Raw genomic sequence first — 13343 nt, 5'->3', positions numbered from 1 at the left:
ATTTCGTAAAAAGATCCGCATGATACTTTGTCGATATCTATTAGACGTGCACTTAACAATTCGATGCATAGAAGATATATCAGTGTCGACCAATTATTGACGATTTTGTTGATTTGACTTTAATATGACTAGATCGTGGACATCTACAGAATATTTTCCAGATATTATGTGAAATACTTGTTTTTGATTTGCACATGATCTCAACTTGATTTCAATATTCGCCGGATTCTTCACCGACTTGTGAATCCGGGATTACAAAGAATCTAAAAAGCTAAAACAAGAAAAAGTAATCTGGGCGTTAGTAGGCATTGGTGTATGTACACGATTTTGGTCAGCGGTTTAGCCCTCGACATGTTTGTACATCTAATGCCCATTTCTACCAATACAAGTTAACTTTGATCCCGGTTTAACTTACTTTTCATCTTTTTTTCAATTCCCGAAACTGGAAAAAAATGAAAAGTAAGTTAAACCGGGATCAAAGTTGATCTGCACTGGTAGAAACGGGCGTAGGACGATAAGACTCTAAACGAACAAAATTCGAGATATTTAAATAAAAACAAATATGGATAATAAATAAATATTACGTATGCATATATTTCTACGAATCTTGCCGAGTGTAAGGGATTTTTCAACTTTCGCTTTGAGAACGGCCGAAACTTTAACAGCGCTCTTCTGGATGGTATTCCGGGTAGACGCCATAGACGCGGGATTATTAATATTAGCGTGAAGTGGAGCGGTAAGAACAAGACGTGATCCTTATGCGGACTGTGGACGGTTTCTTGAACAGTTCCGGAAACTTCATTTGGAAAAGCCGCATTGCGCGCGCGCCTCTGTTTAATACGACGGGTGGAAGTTTCAGGAAAAATTAGTTCTGGAGGTAACATTGCGCCCGGGAAACGCGCCGCAACTCGTGTTTATATTTCGCAAGCCACGTCAAACGGGCATTATCAGCTCGTGCACCAGCCCCGCAAACTTTAAACGCGGGGCTTCCCCGTGAAAAGAAAATTCCCCGAGCGGAATTGAGAATTTCATTTTGCAATGTAATCCTTTTGCGTCGATATATATCGCGCAGAGGGCTTTTTCTCCCCCCCCCCTCCCTCCCCCGAAGCGTGCGCTGCGATAGAATCGTAATGGAGGGAAGGATTATCGTATCGAATAATTCTCGCTCGAAATTCGATCTTCCGTTTGGATTTGCGCGGCTTCCGCGCGCGCCGAAAGAAACGGCGAAAGGAAACAGCGTAACTTCCTCCCCGTTTAGAACAGTTTGTTTTGCCAAGTTTTACGGAAACGTTATCTCCGCTGCGCACTCGTCCCGATTAGAGGATCGAAAGAGGTCGGGTATCGCGCGATGGAAATGCGCGTTAATTTCGCCCAGCCTGAGAGAGAGCAGCTCTCCTCGACTTTGGAGCTTCGCTGATAGCTGCGCTCAGATAAATAATTAATTGCGACGATGGCGACGTTCCTATAGAAAACCGGGAGAACTTTTTCTATCTCTTTGTCAAACGATGCGTCAAATGGACCTCGCAAGTTCCCTTTGGGGGAGCGCGAGATCGAACGCTCTTCCCCGGAGAATAAAGTCGCTCGAGCGCGAAATTGAAAACACTGTCGCCGTCATCGCATTTTCAAAGACGCGTGTCTTTACGCTTTCAGACGGCCGTTATTAAAATGCACTTAATTCACTGCTGGTCCAGGAATTGCAAGCGCAAATCTCTCTTGAAACGTATAAGAAGCGTATTGTCGCATCAGTATCTTTCTCGCCACGAAGGAGTTAACTGATTGCTAATTATTATTCCTCGATATGTGTACAGTTGCATATAAAACTAATCGCGTTGGTGAACGCTTAAGGGTGTAATTATGATTACAATTGGGGAGTCTTTGTTGAAGCGTTGCTGCTTCAAAATAGTTTACAAATTGGTACTTTTTCCATTGTCCGTTAGAACGAATTAATCGCCGGTAGATGTGTGTTTTTGTTGATATATAAAATGCCACGTTTTTGTGAAACAAAGTATTTTATATCCTGCTGGCGGCTTTTAAAATTTATGACTTTTACATATTCATTTTTCTGACTAATTGCACAGGCGACATCGACTGAACGAAGAAATTGTTTCTTTGATTGAATTTTTGCAACAAATTTTGTATCACGCTGTTTCCATCCGTTTTGCAGAACTAGACTGCTGCAGTGCGGTAGTTTTGTCTTATACTCGATGCGCATCTAATCAAAATAGCTTGTCAATTTGCACAAAAAACATTTTAACGCGGCTACTTAAAATGATCAATTAGTAGCAAAAAGAAATATATTTCTAAGATTTTTAACAGTATTACACTAATAATTAAATATGAAAAATGTCAATGAAAAGTCAACGTTCGTAAAACTAAAAATAAATAATATGTCTAACGCGCTGAGGAAAATGCTACGATTATATCAAGACACGTCTGATAGAAAATATTTTAGTTAAATGTACGACTACACGCACGATCAAACAATGAATTTCTTACTAAACTAGAAATGACAAAACGCGCGCTTCGCGCGCGCAGTTTGTAGTTGAGCATTGTGTATTTTTAAGAATTTGTATAGATGCAAAGAAGTAATTGTATGCGTAACGTCAATTTAAAATAAATAGTAATTTATCACTCACTGAGACGATTCGCAACAGCAGAGTTGTACATCGTTAACTAGGTATGTATACAGGGTGTCTGATGCAAAAGTAGCCAACTTGAAAATAGTGGTAGATTGGGTTAAACTAAGGAGAAATATCATGTGCCGCGGTACAAATGTAACAATAGTTATCGAGTAATTAATTTACACGTCTGAGCGAATGAGGATGCAGAATACGGTAGGCCGGACTCGGAAGGCATTTAAGAAAATTGATCGATGAGCGGGAGGATCGTGGAGCGACGCGCGAGATACTATGTTTATGTTTCGGGTCGCCCGTCGCTCGCGCTCGCTGCCGTGCTCGCCGCCCGCGCCGCGCTACCCGCCGCGCCTAGGTTTTTTCCAACCACGGTGTATCTCGCGCGTCGCTCCACCTCCGGCTCATCGATCGATTTTCTTAAATGCCTTCCGAGTCCGGCCTACCGTCTCCTGCATCCTCATTCGCTCAAACGTGTAAATTAATTACTCGATAACTATTGTTACATTTGTACCGCGGCACATGATATTTCTCTTTAGTTTAACCCAATCTACCACTATTTTCAAGTTGGCTACTTTTGCATCAGACACCCTGTATATGTTTAACTGTAAAAATACAAATATGCATATGATTATTATAGACTAATCATGTAAAATTGAAATTATTTGTATGAAATATACTTTATATTTTATATCTTTAAAAATAGATATTTATTAAAATAATTATATAGAATACTGAAAAAGTCTTCCTTTTAAAGATAAACTCAGAAAATTTTATACGTATGGTTTTGTCTCTAACGCTTATTCGAATCATTTGAATAAATTTATTTGAATAAATAAAATAAAAACACAACAGATGTTTTATCTTGCACAAGTAGCATATAACATCAAAATGTAAGACACTTACCTCACGATTTCTCTGCCGTTGCCCGATGCCTTCTGGGCCTCCTCCTCCTCTCAGATTTCCTTATTGCACTCACACAACACTCGCGAAAATCATTGATCGCGCGAAATTTCGGGCACTCCCGTACGCGACGTGAAATACCGCGAAACGCACGAAATATTATTAACAAATATCGCGTGACTCTCTATCACACAAATTACTCAAACTAACAACTTGTATGCTTGACTCGGAAGAATAGGATAATGGATAAATCACTTTTGAATTGGCGATATAAAACCCAACGCGAGCATCGGAAACATAATCTGCGGTAAAGAAGTAGTTATTAATCCGCAACGAAACGTTATTTTACAATCTTTGTCATTCAATCTAATCCTCAAAATAAATTATGTGAGCGAAATCTCCAGCGATAAATAGTTGTTATTAATTGCAACAGTTAATCGAGATAATTTTCGATTACATTTCTATAATGTAACGACGTGCGATAAGCGACTTTTTTACTCCCTGCCCGTTCGAGTTGCGAAGAACGACAGAGCGAATTACAGCGCGAATGCCGGAGTCGTACAAATTTCTCTTTTCCCGAAAATTAAACAGATTACACGAAATCGATAGATAATTAAAAGCGCGGTACGTAAACGAGATGTAATCGCGACAAAGTACCACGGTTTACATTAATATTTTAGATGAGTTAGTCTCGTGAAATATCTATGTATACGTTGATAAACAGCCGTCGCCTCGACATGCAATTCGTTTCTCATTACAAGTTGTAGAAAGTTAATAATTAATCGAGGAACGTTACTTGTTACTGATAAAGGTGTTCAAATCAATAGCGTTTTATCCCTTAATTCGTCGCGATCGAGTCTTGGAAACCGATAAAGCAAAAGTAATAACACACACGGAGCGACTCTCGCCACTGCCTGCCGGCTCGACGTTCGGCGAGCGAGTGAGAGCGCACCGACCTTCAGGTAAACATTGGCCTGCGTAACGTCGTACGATACCGCGCCGAGTGAAAAACAACAAAAAAACGTTGAGAATTCGTTGTCCCGCCTACGAAATTGAAAATTCTTAATTTATATTACTTTGTTCCGTGACTGTTACTACGTTTCTGCGTATCGTTCTGCGAACTTATTGGCATTGATTAAATTAACGATTAATTCTGTTCAATCGAGAAAATGTTTCGGAACAAAAATCGTTGTTACTTAAATTCTAATTACTAAGATTAGAGATTTTACCTCAATAGTTGGTGTATACAAATGTATATTTCTAAATAGCAAATCTTTATTTACTACAAATCTAAAAGAGAAGTGATGCATATGGCGCTTCGAGAAAACCAATCGGCATCGCCGGAAAAGAGGCTTTAACTGTTTGATATTAAGAACATTCAACAGTAACATCTCTTTTTTAGAAAGGGATAGTTTTCACACCAAGAGTAATAAGTTTGTGGTGGAACCAAGTTTAGCAGAATATTCTGCCTCATAATACGGGTCTCTTTTATAACTGTTTTCAGTGATAATGCACTGATTATCCCTTTGAAGCATGGTGGTAACCCACGTTACCACCTCAACTTCTTTACTTTTTGGCCATTTAATTTCTATTGTAGTTAACACATTTAGGTCGTGCTTTTTTTGGCATATTTTGGGTATCGTAGTAATAAAAAAACAAAATATGCCTCGGTGGTCGAATTAGTTGAGACCCCCGCTTAGAGTGAAGTGAGGTCCAGATTCAAATCCTGGCTGAGATATTTTTCGCAATAAATTTTCTGTGTTAAAAACACCTCGCCAGTCATGGTCGATCAACTGCTTAATCGTGGTCTTGTATACAAAGTTTCGCAAAAAATGGTTCAATAGAAAAATGTGTGCTCAAAGGGTGAACTTTTAGCGCGTAGAAATTTGTTCAATTCCTGATAGGAATAAATAAGGGAGCGTTGTTCTCACGACGTGAAATAAATGCGAAAGTAACATTTGTCATCTTCAGTTTTATCAGGCAAATAAATTAATTTCCATAACTTCGTGTAATCCTACACGATTTCATTTTATTAACAACGCCACCCCGGTATCGTATTTGCTTTTCGCTTTCGGTACGTCAAACGTCGAATGGGAGTTAACGACACGTATAAGAACTCTGCAGACGTCTAATACTTCCCCCTGGGGGATAAAAACTTGGAAAGGGGAAGACGTGAAGAAAGGTAGAGAGACAGAGAGAAAGAGTGGAGGTTGAGTCGCAGGGAGTCGAAGCCTGACGGAAGGTTTCTTCCCTGTTTAAATTTGCACGAGCCGGCGGGATAAGAAGCGTCCCGACTACCACCCCTTTTTTTTCTCTCGACACGGTTGTGCTTTCCGGAAATTTGTCACGCACAGTAAAAGATTATGTCCGACATACAAAACGAGAATGTTACGCAATTTCGCAAAATTACCATCCTGAACGATCCCTCGCCCGATACATTCTCGTTTGTCTTTAGCGCGGTGTCTTCCTTCGGCATTACATTTGCATTCTTTCTCACGGAAGCCTCCTTTCCCGTATTATGCATTACCATAATGTAGGATATGGCGTAACGTAGTATAATGCAATTGGATAAAATAGGATAGAACAACGACGTATTAAATTTTGGGATCAAAGGGATCCTGTACGAGGGCATGCATAAAATATTACGCGCTGTATTTTCCGTCCGTGAAATATACAACATGTTTTGCAGCGGCGCAGTTGCATATTTAAAAACATGTTAGAGACGGTTAAAAATTTGATAGGAAAGGAGGTTTTCGCTTTCGAGTTTTATACTCTCGATAAAGTTTGATATAGGTCCTACCCACCCCCTCCCCGATAAAGAAACTTCTCGCCGCAATACTTTCTTAATATGCGGTGGGTGTATTTTACGCGGGATGACTCGCGCGCGGCAACTCCGAAACTTTTATCCGAGGAAATAGATACCGATTTCAATTATCCGAAAATGTTATCGGCACTTGGCGACGCATCGGAAATTCCTGCCGGCGCGTTTCTTCCCGCGTATTGTACGAATTCTGCACGATTCCCACTATCTGAAGTTACCTCGCAACGGAAGGACCCCGTCGTTTTGCATTTCGGGTCGCGGCGAGGCAGCTCGCGAAATATTATCAGCACTAATGTTCCCCGGAATTATGTCTTCGCATAATATTTGCATACTATCGCGGAAACGCAGTCTTAGTAATATTATTTGCTCGCGAGCTCGCATCTTAAAGTGTCTCCGGTAATTCTTGTGTGTCTTCGGTCTATTTAGTTTGCTCGCGCGAGGTCACCGCGTGTTTATCACGTTCCGAGAAGCTGCGAAATCAAAATTTATTTCCAGCGAATTGCAGAAGCTTGCCTCCGATGAGTTCTCGTGGCAACTTCGCGAGCAACTTCCGAGTACCTTGCGAGAGATTGCGTGGGAACACTATTGACAAGGAGCCGTCGTTAACCTGTAACTCCCTAACGAACTCTTCTGCGCCATTGTGCCGCTTCCCCAATTATGTTGCCGCGCTCGCGATTTGATTCTAACTACACGTTATCGTGCGATTTCATTTAAACCTCGACCTCTCAAACACGAAATTGCCAAATGAAAGATCGTGTCGAGCGGGGAATATCTCCTGTGAAAAAATAGATAGGGAACTTTTTCGCCCTTTTTTGTTATCGCCCAACCGCGAGGATTCAATGCTCTCTACTCCGTCAATATAATAATATGATTATTCGTCCAAGTTTTTTTTTTCAATGAAAAAAATACTCCAGAGAAACAATACGTCCTCGAATTTTTCATAAAAATAATTGGTCCATTACTGTATTTTCAATAAAATCATTTTCTCTGTACTATTGTCTCTAATAATACGGTATTTGGCAAAAATTTATGCAGTGAATCTGTTTGAGGGAAAACCACCTTTTTGTATAAAAATTAGCCTACTGTCTACTTCAGTGGAATCATTTTATTTTTAATAACGAACTCTTTCAACTTTTGAAATAAATTTTTTCTCGGGGAAAGGATAAATTAAGGAAAATCCAGGTAGGTCTTCGTTCGATAGTCGTAGAACTTTCACTTTAACAATTAAATCTCAAAATAAAATTTTCCTCGAAGGAAATAGATAAGTCACCCACGGAGGGAGCAATAAGACTTTGCGGTGAACAATAGATTGAATTGTATTTCTCGGCGCTTGCGAAAGGCCCTCCATTTTCAATTAGTTCTAACACAGAGGCTATTGGTATCGTGGCGTTTTCAGGTGAGAAAAAGGTCGACGACGAATTGGTTAAAGAAGCTGTCATTAAGATTGAGGGCTTTCGGTACAACTCATATAACGTCGCCGGCTTCAATCTAGCTCGGAATCGGATTGTACCGTGGTGGTCTTCTTTCCTTCGGCAAGAAGCGTGCGACTCGATGGCTGCAATTTGCAGCGCGCATTCAAAGGCACGGCGGCCACTTGTTCTATTTGCGAGACGAGAGCCTCAGCTTCCGTCGCTCGTTTGCCTTTGTCGTAATTAGTGAGGTGAGAGAGAGCGAGAGAGCGAGAGAGAGAGAGGAGGGGGGGGAGGGGAGAGAGAGAGAGAGAGAGAGAGAGAGAGAGAGAGAGAGAGAGCAGGTCTTCTCTTCGTGTCTTCTTCGGGCGACTTTTGTTAACGAATAATTATTCGCTAATCCCGCAATCGCGAATTTCTGTCTAATCGTCGAGTTTCGTGTTCGCGAGCCTCGACGTTCGGAGCGGTACGCTCTTAAGCGTGTACCGCCAAAAAATTAAAATAAAAAATATACGTAATTATGAGGTGCATAAAGATCAACCAAAATAGGAGGGAAGATAGTACCTCGAAATTAGGAGTCTTAGTTTGAGGAGAACATGTCACAGAAACATGTCTTGCTGGTGGATGCCCACAATATACACCGTTGGAAAATTTGTGTTTTCTTGTTTAAAAAAATGCCGGTTAAAAATTTTGTGTTAAATGTTTAACACATTCATGTGTTCATTTAACATATTGTTCTTGTGTTAATTGACCTCAAATGTAAAATTATTAAAGTACCGGAAAAGAAATGTTAAAACAACACAATACGTACTTATTTTTTAATCTTACGCAATACATATGTTCTATATTATTAGTAACAAAATTTATCTGTTAGAATTTAAAGAATAAAATGTTGATTTTATTCGATATAACATAAGTGAGAGTGATTTCGAATCGTCATTTCACTTATTACATCTGTGTAATGTAAAAATTATATTTTTAAAAATTCATCTTGTCACTAAATATATGTTAATTTTACACAAAATTTATTTCAAATTATTTTGAGATTGGCGTTTATTTTGTGTAAAAATATTAACAGGATATTGGTGTGATCATTGAACATATCCATATTATGTTAAATTAACACAAAAAATGTGTGTGGACCGTTTGGGTCCATGTGATATCTGTTAAATTTAACACAAATTTTTCAGCTGTGTAGACATAAAACGGAAGATTGATCCACGTTATGTAATTTGCGAATGTACTCTGTACATTCGCAGTTTAATTCTTGGCACCGGCCACGAAAAATGCCTCGAATATCTATATTACAATGCGCGTCCATAATGTATGTAATATATGCACCTCGTGTCTTTGGCCGACGCGATCACGCAAGTATGACACGACGAAGGAAGATAATAGCAAAAGCTATCTCCCGTTGGCATGGAGACAGGCGTTTCGAGGTACACTGTACCTCGTACTACTTTAGGAGGTACGTACCTCCTAAAAAGTGTACCGCGAATTTATAGACGGTTCCTCGAGTGGTACCTCCAACTGATCGTCATACATTCATTATTACCTCGTATATCTTGTACCTCGTGCTAATGTACCGGGAAAACTATCTTCCTTTCTATTTTGGTGGATCTTTGCGTACCTCATCACGGAAAAAAAAGATTAGCTGCCATAGCTAAAACGTAGTAAAATAGGGACAACTAATATTTTTAGTTGTGATAGCTAAATATTTTGCTACTGTGCCTATTGTATTAGGTGCGACAGCAAACGGTTTGCTGTCGCACCTAATACAATAGGCACAGTAGCAAAATATTTAGCTATCACAACTAAAAATATTAGTTGTCCCTATTTTACTACGTTTTAGCTATGGCAGCTAATCTTTTTTTTTCCGTGATATAATTACGTGTACTTTTTCTTTTAACGTGCACCTCGCACTTGTACACTGGTAATCAACGATTTTTCACCGATTAATTTTTCGACAGTGGCCTCTCCGTTTTTCCCAGAAAGCTCTCGCCTGGGCGGGGTGGACAAGCCGCTGACGCTTACGTCGATTCTTGAGTCTGCATAAGCTGTTATCGATAGCCGTTCCCGGCGATGGGATCGGATTTGGTTTGCAGCCGCGGTAACCAAGAACGGAATTTTACATGAAGTAGAAACGCGTCCCATTTGCCCCGAGCGTCCCGCCGTGTGTGTCCGGCTGCGCTACCACCGTGCGACCGCTGCTTTCTCATGTTTAATTCAAAATTTGGACGTTGGTCGCGCAGTCGATATGCTTTGACGATTCCCGTCTGACTAAGTCCGTGTCCTTCCTGTCCCTCGTACGTGTGCCACGTCGTTTCCCGCGGATCTTCCTGCTCGTGGGTCTTTTTATCGCCAGGAGCGTGGCTGTCCAAAGGCAAGGACCTTTGGGCGATTTCAATTTGTAACTCCGCGCGTGAGTCTAAATCATCTTCCGGCGGATGAAACTTTTCTATTTTAGATCGGAATTCTCGCGAGGGCGGACGAGCGTGCAGCATCGGTGCGTGCGTGCAACTTATTCCACTGCGAGCTCTGAACTATACAGTCTTCTTTTATTAAAACGCCGAGTCCATGTCAGCTTGATGCGAATTACTACGAGTGCTCTCCGCGTGCACTTGACTTCACAATCGTCAAGTGCTCCGCTGTTATCTGTAAATCGTATCTCGTGAATTTATCGAAATTTTCTGAAATCGCACAATATTGCGCTTTAACAAACTTGTCCGCGATTGCTTTTTTCACGGATATTCTCCTCTTGCTTTATGTCCGAATTGAAAACGACGTTCGTTCAAATACCGTGAAATCTGAATAGGAAAATTTGGACGGCGGAATGTGTATGAAATGTACGATTTTGATAAATAGAACAGCTAAACAAATATTTACGAGGATTGTTGAACCCGTCATCGGGCCGCAACGAATGAGATAGATTCCCGTTCGAGGGAAACGATTGAATTTCACATCGCATTCTGGATAGATCGATTAATTCTGACAAGAATTTCATTGTCACCGCTTTCTTCCCCCCCCCCCCCCTCCCCCGTCGATTCGACCCGCGGGAATTTCCAATAATTGAAAAATAGATTCCGCTGTACGCGCGGCTCTCGGATCCGCGTATGGTATCGAGAACTGATTACGCGGCTGAGGAGCGCGAGGAAGTGAAGAGAATGGGAGGGGTATACGATAAGTGAATCGAGATCCGTGAAAAAGAAGCGAGAGAGCGAGAGAAACAGAAGCGGGACGTGGCGCGGGAGAGAGGGCGATGGTAAAAGTTTTAATTCGCAAAGTGCTTTGGCGTATCGTTAATTATAAGCAAACAGTGCCGGGTACGGTCTTGCAATTAAAACGGGAAATGCCCGATGGATCCTATGAGCGCCGTCGCCGTCGCAGTCGCCGTCGCGACGTCGGCTCGTTCATTACGAGCTTCAATCTCCGGCGTGCGATGTTCAGCGGGTCGTTAATAGCAGCGACTCCTCCTGTCGATCGTCAAGAAAAATCGTCGTACGCTGACAAAGACAGCGCCCGGGCGCCCGCCGGGATTCTTTTTGCGAGTCAGCTTTTCCCACGTTGCGCCGCGAGCCGACGCTTTGTCTTCGTCAAAGAGCCCCCAGTCCTGCGAAGGGAGCTTTAAAGTCGATGTACAGACCGCCCCGCGGAAGTTTAACTCTCGGCTCCAGACTCGTTGCTCAATTTCTGGTCGATATTTCCCTAGTGGGGGAGTCGACACGATCCTTTCTTCGATCTGACTTTTATTGTCGTTATTATCATCCTTTGTACAGGTGCGATGTAAACGCGTACGCCTACACTTGCATGTATACAAGCTTATTACGGGTGAAAGTCATCCGTTTCCTCGGCTGTCTTACTCGTAACCCGCGGTGGTGCACACCGAAAAAATTGTATTCTTAAAATGTATGCTTTTAAGAATCTTCGTAACCGATTTACTTAACGAGGAAGAATATTTCCTTCTTAACATCATGTTTTTTGGAATATCTTCTTAAATTAAGAATGTATTTTTAATTCGCAACAACTTCGGTGATGGAACTTTCGATATGCGTCTCGGTACGTGTCAATGCTTGTTTCATCACGTTTCGAGTAGTGTTTGTAATCGCTGTGTCGTATCCTGACTCCAATAATGGACGAGGAAGTGGTTGAGTGGTTAGAAAAAGAAGATTTAAGCCACTTGAAGAAAACGTATTTATGAGCAAGTATTTAAAATATAAAATAGAATTGCTCATGAATCGTGTTAACCTTCCCGACAGAATCTCTCGTCAGTTTCTGATTACAGAAAATAAGGAGGACAAGCATCAAACCAGTAATTAAACAAGTAGCTAAAGCTATTACTTGTCGAGAAAATCTATTTAGCTATGCTGTATTTAGCTGTACTGTAATAAATAGTAAGTGTTTCATTAGTAGCTTAAATGTTAATGGCTGTCTAAAACACGATTCGTAATTATACAAACACCAATGCACTTTTAAAAGCGTAGTGCATGCCAGCAGGTATTACGCAAGCGAACAAATACCGGAGACTTTATTCTCAATGACTTTTTACGTCATCGAATTGTTTTACGAGGAAACTTTAACATAAAATATTTTAAAGTGAACTCAGGCTAAAATTGCAGATTGTTTTGTCACCTATTTAATTCGTTAAAAAAATTTAATATAAATTTTTAACGAACCTACTGCGTTAGTTCTTTTTATTCAAAACGGTATTTAAACATAGTTAAAACGGTAGTATTTTAGATTCAATATTCAAAAATAACGTACAATGTCTGGGATCTATGTATTTCGTATGTTACGCGTATCATGCACAGAACATCTTGAAACGATGCCTCTCTTCTTCAGATGATTATTAAACGAAAATTTTAACGCGGAAAGAATTGTGCTATGAAAACGCACTGCAACTGATGGTGAATTTTTAATATATAAATTTTATGAAACGTTTTACGTAGCAGCTTTCGCTATTTGGACATTTTGAAATATTTCGCGATATTGATGTTAGCCACACTTTTTTAATTGCGCGTTGCGTAACAATTGATATTTACGGGAGAGATAGATTGTTATAGAAAGGCAATTCGAGTGTCAATATCAAACAATTTATTGAGACTGATACACGTGAAAATGTAAATGGCTTTGAATCATAAAACACGTGACTTCGTAAAAGCGAATTGCGCAACATTTTCGTTACGCAATCGACAGCGGAGGGGGTTATCGTTGTTTAGAAGTATTTTATTGAACTCGCAAAGGCTTCTTTTCACGTTCACCCTCGGAACAATTTTTTACAAACACGTTTGTTAAATAATTTATCGTTGAAAATAAAACTAGGAAAGTAATGGCTCTCCTGCTAGGCAATTTAACGGAAATACCCGAGATTGCGTTGTTTCGTGACGGCGCAATGTGAATCTAAATACAATGTAAATCTCTTTTCCTTTGATAAATGAACAGAGATTTACACTGTATGAAAATAACGAGGGGGAAACCGCCGAGGGCATTGTGGTGTTACAGACTTGCGGCATTACTGGGCATTACTGGGCATTTTTTGGGCATTAGGCCTTGCTACACAGTTGGAAAATTTGTGTTTTCTTG

General features: G+C 40.6%; 1 protein-coding gene across 1 annotated transcript in view; it reads left to right on the top strand.

Moving 5' to 3' along the window:
• The window catches only part of LOC105558520, a gene marked incomplete at its 5' end in the record, with an annotated part of 79741 nt that overhangs the window by 21669 nt on the left and 44729 nt on the right, over window positions 1-13343 (top strand). The gene's annotated exons all lie outside the window — the stretch shown is intronic.

The sequence above is a fragment of the Vollenhovia emeryi genome, unplaced genomic scaffold, assembly GCF_000949405.1.
Source record: "Vollenhovia emeryi isolate VEMERY1.0 unplaced genomic scaffold, V.emery_V1.0 DF939337.1, whole genome shotgun sequence".
Classification (NCBI taxonomy): Eukaryota; Metazoa; Arthropoda; class Insecta; order Hymenoptera; family Formicidae; genus Vollenhovia; species Vollenhovia emeryi.
Note: the sequence above shows the minus strand (reverse complement) of the source record. Positions and strands in the feature narration are given on the sequence as shown.